This window comes from Amia ocellicauda, chromosome 8, assembly GCF_036373705.1.
Source record: "Amia ocellicauda isolate fAmiCal2 chromosome 8, fAmiCal2.hap1, whole genome shotgun sequence".
In the NCBI taxonomy this organism is placed as follows: domain Eukaryota; kingdom Metazoa; phylum Chordata; class Actinopteri; order Amiiformes; family Amiidae; genus Amia; species Amia ocellicauda.
In genome coordinates, this window is record NC_089857.1 from 22,881,307 (window position 1) to 22,889,283 (window position 7,977).

Consider the following 7,977-nt stretch of genomic DNA (forward strand, 5'->3'; position numbering starts at 1 on the left):
TCAACACAAATTAATACGTTGTAATTGATGCAAATGATGAATACTTATCTAACACAACAACTTTGTTAATTAAATATTTATGTAAAATTGCGTTGTTAGAAGACGTATGGAAATGGCATAATAACAGCAGAGCTGTCAACTCTCACGCATGTTGGTCACTCTTGTATTATTGTCCTGACATTATCATGACTTTTTATTATCACAATTTCAAATTAACTATAAAGGTTGTGACTATTTGTTTTAAAAAGGAATATTTTGCAATTACAGCTGTAATTGACCGAACAATATGTTTTTCTTTTTCATTTTTTATAAATTTTAATTCAAATGCCAGTTTAGCAATGTGAGCTGCAACGAAAATACCTTAACATTAGCGTCCTTGTGGCAATGTTATCCGGTCACAACCGCGAAATACAAAATGTATAAGACCTATCTATCTAGCTAATACAATATACTTGACTAAACGATTGACTCTTCCTCTCCAAACCACACTCAGACTGCCGCTCTGTGTTCAGAAACATAACTGTGTGTTCGAGTTCCAGCGAATACAAAATAAACAGCAATAGCTAGTTGCTATTTGATCGTGTCATCAAAAACGGCATTGGTAAAATTTATTCGGTCTTTTCATTATTCGGCCGAACACCGAAAGTGCGTTTTTTGCTGTTTACGTCGGATCCCTATTTACATTTACATTGCTACAACTTGTCAACAACAGAGTTGAAGTGTTCGTAGCTGTCGTACACTCTGTTGTCCAGACCTTTTGATGGGGACATCATTTTTGCAAGGCAACATTTTTATTTTATGTCCCTGGGTTGTTTGGCCACAGAGTGTACAGACAGGGAGATTTTGCACCAGCGACAGTTTGGTTCCTACTTCTGAGGTGTGTTCCTTATGCTTCCACTTGAATTGCATAGCTCTCACCCAGAATACTGTTTATTAAGTGAAAGTATTTTACATTTTACAAATAAAAACATTAAACATTTTAATACTTGTGATTAAAAAAAATTAAAATCAATTCTTAAAATCACTTAAAATTTTTTAAATCTTTGTGATTTAACAAAAACAAAATAATAAACTTGTGCCCAAAACAACAAAACAAACGTGATTAAAGCAAACTGCTACCAACATAAAAGTCAAATACATTGAAAATAACTGAAAATGCACTGGACAAAATAAAGAAACAATTAAAAAGGAAAAAATAAAAAACAAACCAAAACTGTCCAATGCATTTAAAATTAAATCCAAAACGGTCAATGTATTTGACAAATAAATTGAACAAAACTAAACCAAAAAAAAAACAAACAACTAGTGTTTTAAAAACAACTAAATCTTTAAAAACAGTTAAAATTCATTTTTAAAAGTCATTTTAAAAGACATTCATTCATAAAATAGTTAAAAGATCTTGGACTCGGGCTCCAGCAGGTGGAGATGACCGTCCCCGGAGGTGGGTCCCATCATGGGATCCTGAGCTCCCCCAGATCTTGTATATGCCAGTTCTTATAGGCTTCCTCCTTGCCCCTCTGTTGGACCTCCAGATTGACGTAGTCCCTCACAAGCACCATGCCCCTCCGCGCGGTGACAATCGGGTCCAGCTCCTGCTTATTAAGAAAGGCAGATGTTCCGTCCCTCCCACAGGGCCTGCTTCACTGCGCAGACGTCACGCCACCAGCACCTCAGGGAGGGAGATGTTATTCCTTTGGCAGGGCCATAAAGGATCCGCTGGGTGGTCGTCCGCACAGGAACGGCAAACCTGCGGAGGAACGGGAAAAACAGGAGCCAGACCCTGCAGGCGGAGGGGCAATCCCTAAAGATATGAGCCTCCGTCTCCTTCCCCAGGCAACCCTTATAGGGGCAGGTGTCATAAGGAGCTATGCCCCTTCTGTGCATGAACACTCGGGTGGGGAGACACCGACTCACAGCCATCCAGGAGACATCTTCTGTGTATTCGTGAGGCAAATGTGCGTAGCGTTAGCCCAGATAAACCGGCAGGTTTCAGGAGGGAAATCTTCTATCTGGCTGGTCTCCTGGGTAGATCTCATCTGGCTAGATGGTCTTATAATCCCAGGAGGCCAGCACGACTTTATGGAGGCCTACTTCGAGCGCAAAGGCTCGGAGCGCCCTGTAGAACGGCGGGGGATCCCACGAGTGCGGCCTGGTGTTATCCATGGTGCAGAGGCCGAATGGTCTCAGGCTGCTGGCAAAATAAAAGCGGTTCATAAAACTCACTTTCTTGCCAGCAGCCTGGATGTTCTTGAACACATAGGCCAGCCCCTGCGCCTTTATCAGCCGCACAACGTCCGGGACCCCCCTGCCTCCATCCAGGGTACCCTTCACCATCTGCACTCTTTTCAGCCTCTCCATTTTGCTCCCCCAGACAAACCGAAATATAATTCGGGTCACTAGTTTTGCGATGACCTTGTCTGGGGGGAAGATCATTCCTACGTAGAGGAGTATCGGGAAGAGGATGGCCTTTACGACCAGCACCTTACCAGCCATCGTCAAGGTCCTTGTGCTCCAGCCGTGGATCTTCTTTTGGACCTTAGATATGGCCTCCTCCCAGCTCCGGGTGCCCGTGTTGGTCCCTTCGATCGTGATCCCCAGAACCTTGATAAACGGCTTCACAGGGAACACGGTCGGCGGGCCCCAGCCGACAGGCCATGCCCTGGAGAGGTAGACCTCGCTCTTGGCCTTGTTGACAGCGGCCCCCGTCGCCCTGCAGAAGTCGTCCAGCAGTTCCTCGACCCTGGCCACGGACGGAGCGTCCGTGCAGACCACGGCCACGTCGTCCATGTAGGCCAGGGCCTTCAGTTGCTCTCCGCCGGAACCCGGGAGATGGAAACCTGTCACCCGGACGTCCCGGCGGATCGCCTGCATGAACGGCTCCAGACAGAGGACGTACAGCAGGGCCGACAGGGGACAACCCTGCCGGACCCCTGACCTGACCGGAAATGGTTCGGTCAGGTGGCGGTTCACAAGGACCCTGCTGCTTAGACCGCTGTAAATGATCTTAACCCATTTCCTCAGGCCAAGAGCGAGACCCATCCTCTCCATGACGAGCTGCAGGTATTCGTGGCCCACTCTGTCGAAGGCTTTCTCCTGGTCCAAGCTGATTAGGACCAGGGGAAGCCCTCTCTCGTTCGAGTAGGCCACGACATCCCTGAGCAGCATGGCGTTGTCGGCCGCCGATCTCCCCCGGGCACCACAGACCTGGTCGGGACCCACGACTTGAGGGAGTGGCCGCTGCAGCCGGAGCATCAGTGCTTTGGCCAGTATCTTGTAGTCGGTGCACAGGAGGCTGACCGTCCGCCAGTTCCTCAGATCTTTTTGGTCTCCCTTCTTGTGAAGAAGGGAGAGGATACTCTTCTTCATAGAAGGGGCCAATCTGCCCTCTCTGTACATCGACCCCAAGACCTGGGCCAGATCTTCTTTAAGCACCTCCCAAAAGATCTTATAAAACTCAGCAGGGATCCCATCGGGACCCGGTGTCCTTCCAGAGTTAAGACTCTTTATCACCTGGGAGAGTTCAGTGGTGGTGATCTCTGGATCCTCCTCCTCCTCCTCGTCCCCCTCATTGCGGGACTCCTACAGGGACAGGAAGTGATGGATCAGATTTTGATCCACCACCTTCTGATCATACAACTCCCTGTAGAAATCCCACACCACTGTCTCAACAGCCTCTCTGCCCTCCACCTCTTGCCCCGAGGAGTCGATCATGGAGGACATTGCAGGCTGCCTCTCCTTCGTTTTCTTGAAGAAGAAGCGGCTGCATTTCTCATCGTCCTTCATGATGCGGACCCTGGAAAGGACCTTGATCTTCTCTTGCTCCTCCCGATAGAGGGCGGAGAGACTCAGTTTGTCCCGAGCCACCTCCTCAGCTAGGTCGAAGCCTCTGAGCTGAAAAAGACTCAGGCGCTGGAGGCGGGTGTTTAGATGGGAATATCTCGCCCGCCTCTCACGAGCTTTCCGTTTCCCTAGCTGAATGAAATAGCCCTTGGTCCTTTTCTTCACCATCTCCCACCACTCTATGGGAGAATCAAAAAGGTCCTTCAGGGTCCTCCACTCCTCGAGGTGTCTGCTAAAGGTCTTAATAACACGAGGGTCATCGAGCATGGAGGTGTTGAGCTTCCAGACCCCAGGCCCCGACTCCCGTGTGCTCGGGATGAGCACCTCTGTTGTCAGGAGCCTGTGGTCTGAAAAGAAGACCGCCTCCGAAGACATGGCGGTCCTCTCCAGTGGCTTACTGAGGAGGACGAGATCTATCCTGGAGAAGGAGGAGCCAGAAGAACTCACCCAGGTGAACAAGGGGACCAGGTCACGACCTGCATCACAGAGTTCAAAGTCCTCCACGAACGCAGCGAGGTCCCTGCTGGATCTATCGTTGTGGGGCTTACTCCGGTCTACATCCCTCAGAGCACAGTTGAAATCACCTGAAATGAAACTGGTAAGGTGCCGATCAGGAGCGGGCGTAGGTGAGGGAGAAAGAGGACTCTCTCTCTCTCTGGCTGGTGGGGGCATAGACATTGACCAGCCTCAATACAGCCCCCTTTTATTTAAAATCGAGGCTGGCCAGTCTGCCCGCCTCTATTACCTTAAATGTCTTTACATTTATGAAGGGGTTTTTCAGGAGTACGGCAATCCCGTCCGCTCGGGACACATTGGACCCCGACCAGAAGGATTCTCCTAGGGTCCAAGTGTCCCGGAGATCTTTATATTCCTTTTGGAAGGGGATGCCGCACTCCTGCAAACAGATGATATCCGCCTTCATACCAGCCAGAGAGTTTAAAACATCGGTCCTTTTTTTCACCTCAGCAATGCTCCTCACATTTATTGATATAATAATTAATGCCATAATGGCTGTGAGGGCAATTACCCGCTCTATAACAATCATGTAAAGAAACCTTTCTCTTCCCCACTCCTCTCTTCTCCCTCACCCAGCTTATCGCTAACACCCATCATTTCAATCATTTGCCTCACCGCTTGATCCTCTAGGAAGACTATGGGGGGGGCTCGGCTCCCGCCACCCGGTAAGGCTGGTGAAACTCCACTGGGCTCAGGGCCCTTGGTGCTGGTGGTTCTCCCTGGTTCCTTTGTGGCCGAGGCCCGACGAGCAGATGGCAGGGCAGAGGCTTTGTGTACAACTGGGGAGAGAACTGGGTAGACCCCGCTAGTTGTTCTTTTTACTAATGGTGGGGGAGGGGGTGGTCTCTCCCTTCCCGGCTGTCTGCTGCCGCAGGCCTCCTCCCCCAGCGCCAGTGACCTTGCCATTACGTCCCTTAGGTCTTTATGGGAAAGGACACTGGCGCCGACTCTCCTCTCTTGAGGACCTGCGGCTCTCCCACTACTGCCGGGAGGGCATACCTGACCCCTCCCCTGGGAGAGTCTCAGTTGTGGGGCAGGAGGAATGTTATTTCTAGGGGGCCTCTCATCCAGCAGGCTGCCCACTCGGGGCAGTGGAGAAGGCCCACAGCTCTCCTCTCCAGAGTCAGAGTGGGGCATGTAGAAATTAGAGGGAGAGGTCTCTGCAGCGGGGGAGGAGCTGCAGAGTGGATCCTTTTATTCATCATACCCCCCCTACCCATGCTCCTCTTTTCTGCTCTCCTCCTCTTCCCCGCTACCACTGTCCACTCCCCCTCTGCCTCCACTTCTGACCCAGAGTCAGAGAGGGAGCCTATGAGACTCCTGAGGACTGTTTCCTCTCTACCCCCATCTTGGGGTATCACCTTTGGAGGAGCCTCCAATTGATTCTCTCTCTCTCCACCTCCCCCGAGGGCCCGCGCCCTATTTGCATAGGAGGAGGGACAATTCCTGAAGAGATGCCCTCCCCCACCACACAGGTTGCAGGCCCTCTCCTGCTTGCAGGCCCTGGTCAGATGTTCTCCGCCGCAGACCTTGCACTTAACAACAGTGCAGGCTGCGGCTAAATGACCCAGGGCCCCGCAGTTCCTGCATAATTTGGGCATGCCATGGTAGAAGACAAGCCCCCTATTTGCTCCTAGTACCACGGTGCTCGGCAGATGGCGTACTCCGCCGATGGCGGCCACTTCCACCTGCAGGCGCACCTGCCACCGCCGAACACCGGTCCAGACCCCGTCCTCATCATTAACTCTCCTGCTTTCAGACAGAATCTCACAGTGTCTCCTCAGCCATACCTCTACATTGTACTCTGCCACTGCTTCATTATAAAACTGGATAGTTACTATTTTAATCTCTCTATCAGTCAGGGCATCGACCACAAAGTCACTCAGGGGCATACTATCTTTTTTTTCTCTGTATAGATTCCAGAAACTCTCCAGCACTTGAGGGTTCTTAAAACTCACCTCAAACACGTCCCTAGGTCCAGGCAGTTTAACCACGCTGTTCAGCTCAGAAGGGGCAAAGCCCAGGCCCCTCTGCAGCACGGACCTGCTGAACTCCAGCCGGGTGAGGGCCGCGGTCTCGGCTCCAGCCTCACGGCTGAAGCGCACCGCATTATGGCGCCTCACACCGGTGGTTCACTGGGCCATGCTGCGCTTTCCTACCTGGGAGAAGGGTCCAGAGGCTCTCAATCCGGAGGTCGGGGCAAGTCCACCTGGCTGGGGAGCAGCTTCCACCTCCGGGGCTCTTGCAGGGAGCGGGCCTTGCGGGGAGAAGTCCGGGCCCTGGCTGCAGGAGGCCTCCCTCAGGGACGTTGCCGATCGGCCTGGTCGGTCCCTGGGATCCGAGGCCTCTCCTGGATCCTGGCTGGTGACGTCAGCAGGGAGCAGTCCTGGTCAGGCCGGGCTCCGGGTAGATGGTCGGCCGGGCTTCTGGATGGGACCCACTCCGCGAGGAGTCCGCCGACTCCTCTGGCTAGGTCCCCTGTCGCTCCCGGTCCGTCCCAATCTCCACTCGCCTCGGCCTCAAGGACCCAGGACTCTGCAGCTCTGTCAACCGGCACCTCCCCGTCTCGTCTGGTCTGGCCTGATGGATCAGCTCCCTGCAAGGAAAAGAAAGAGACTGTCAAATACAGTTCGATGCCCCCTGCTGGACAAAGGTTTCTCTCACTATTGGAGGGAAACCCGAGTCCAAGAAAAAACAGGAGCAGAATGAAGGACTGCCAGTACTGTGCGCTGTGCTAATAGTAGTAGGCATTATGGGCAGAGTTGTAGGGACTGATGTAGGCGGACCAGCAATCCCAGGGGTTGCCTGACTGGCCGGCATTATGGGCCGTGTGGAGGGGCCAGCAATCCCAGGGGTTGCTGTAGATGCAGAGAGGGAGGGCAGAGGTCTGGTGATGGTAGAGGTGGCGGGGGGTTTTCTCACTGGCGGTGGCAGTAGCTCGGGTGGTAGTGGTGGTTGAGGCCAGGAGAGTGGCATCATTATATGTGTCCTTCCCTTTAACACCTTTGTCCCTGCTGTGCTGGGTGTAGGCACATATTCCATCAGGGTGTAGTCTGGTGGAGGGAGGACTGCTGGTTGGTGTGGTGGTGGAGGTAGGTCTGCAGATGAGATGGAGGTGGTCTTTGTGATGGTGGATGTTTCGTGGCGTGTAAGTTGAGGAGCCTCAACGGATGCAGAGAGGGAGGGCACAGGTGTTTAATGGTTTTTGTTTTGTTTACAGACTGACCAATCAAGTCAAATTATTGATTTCTACACTGTAGCCTTTAGCCCAATGACATTCAAGACAAATTGCAATACAGTATGGCGCATCCCCATTCTCAGGGGTCAGCACAGCCGTCAGTTTTTAAAGGCTTTATTTATTCAATTCAAAAATAGTACAGTCATTATACAGCAAAACACAAGTAACAGAAAAAACATCAATCTTTCAAGAATTACAGTCTTAATCCAATATCCAAAAGGGCTTCAGTGTTTATCCACAAACTTTAAAATCAGGTCCATCTTCACATCAAGAAAGCAAAACTTATTCAGTCTCACATTTGTGTGCAAATAATCAATTTAAGTGCTTGTATCAGTGCAAATTATTGTAATGTATCATTTTGAACACAAAACATAAAAACATTA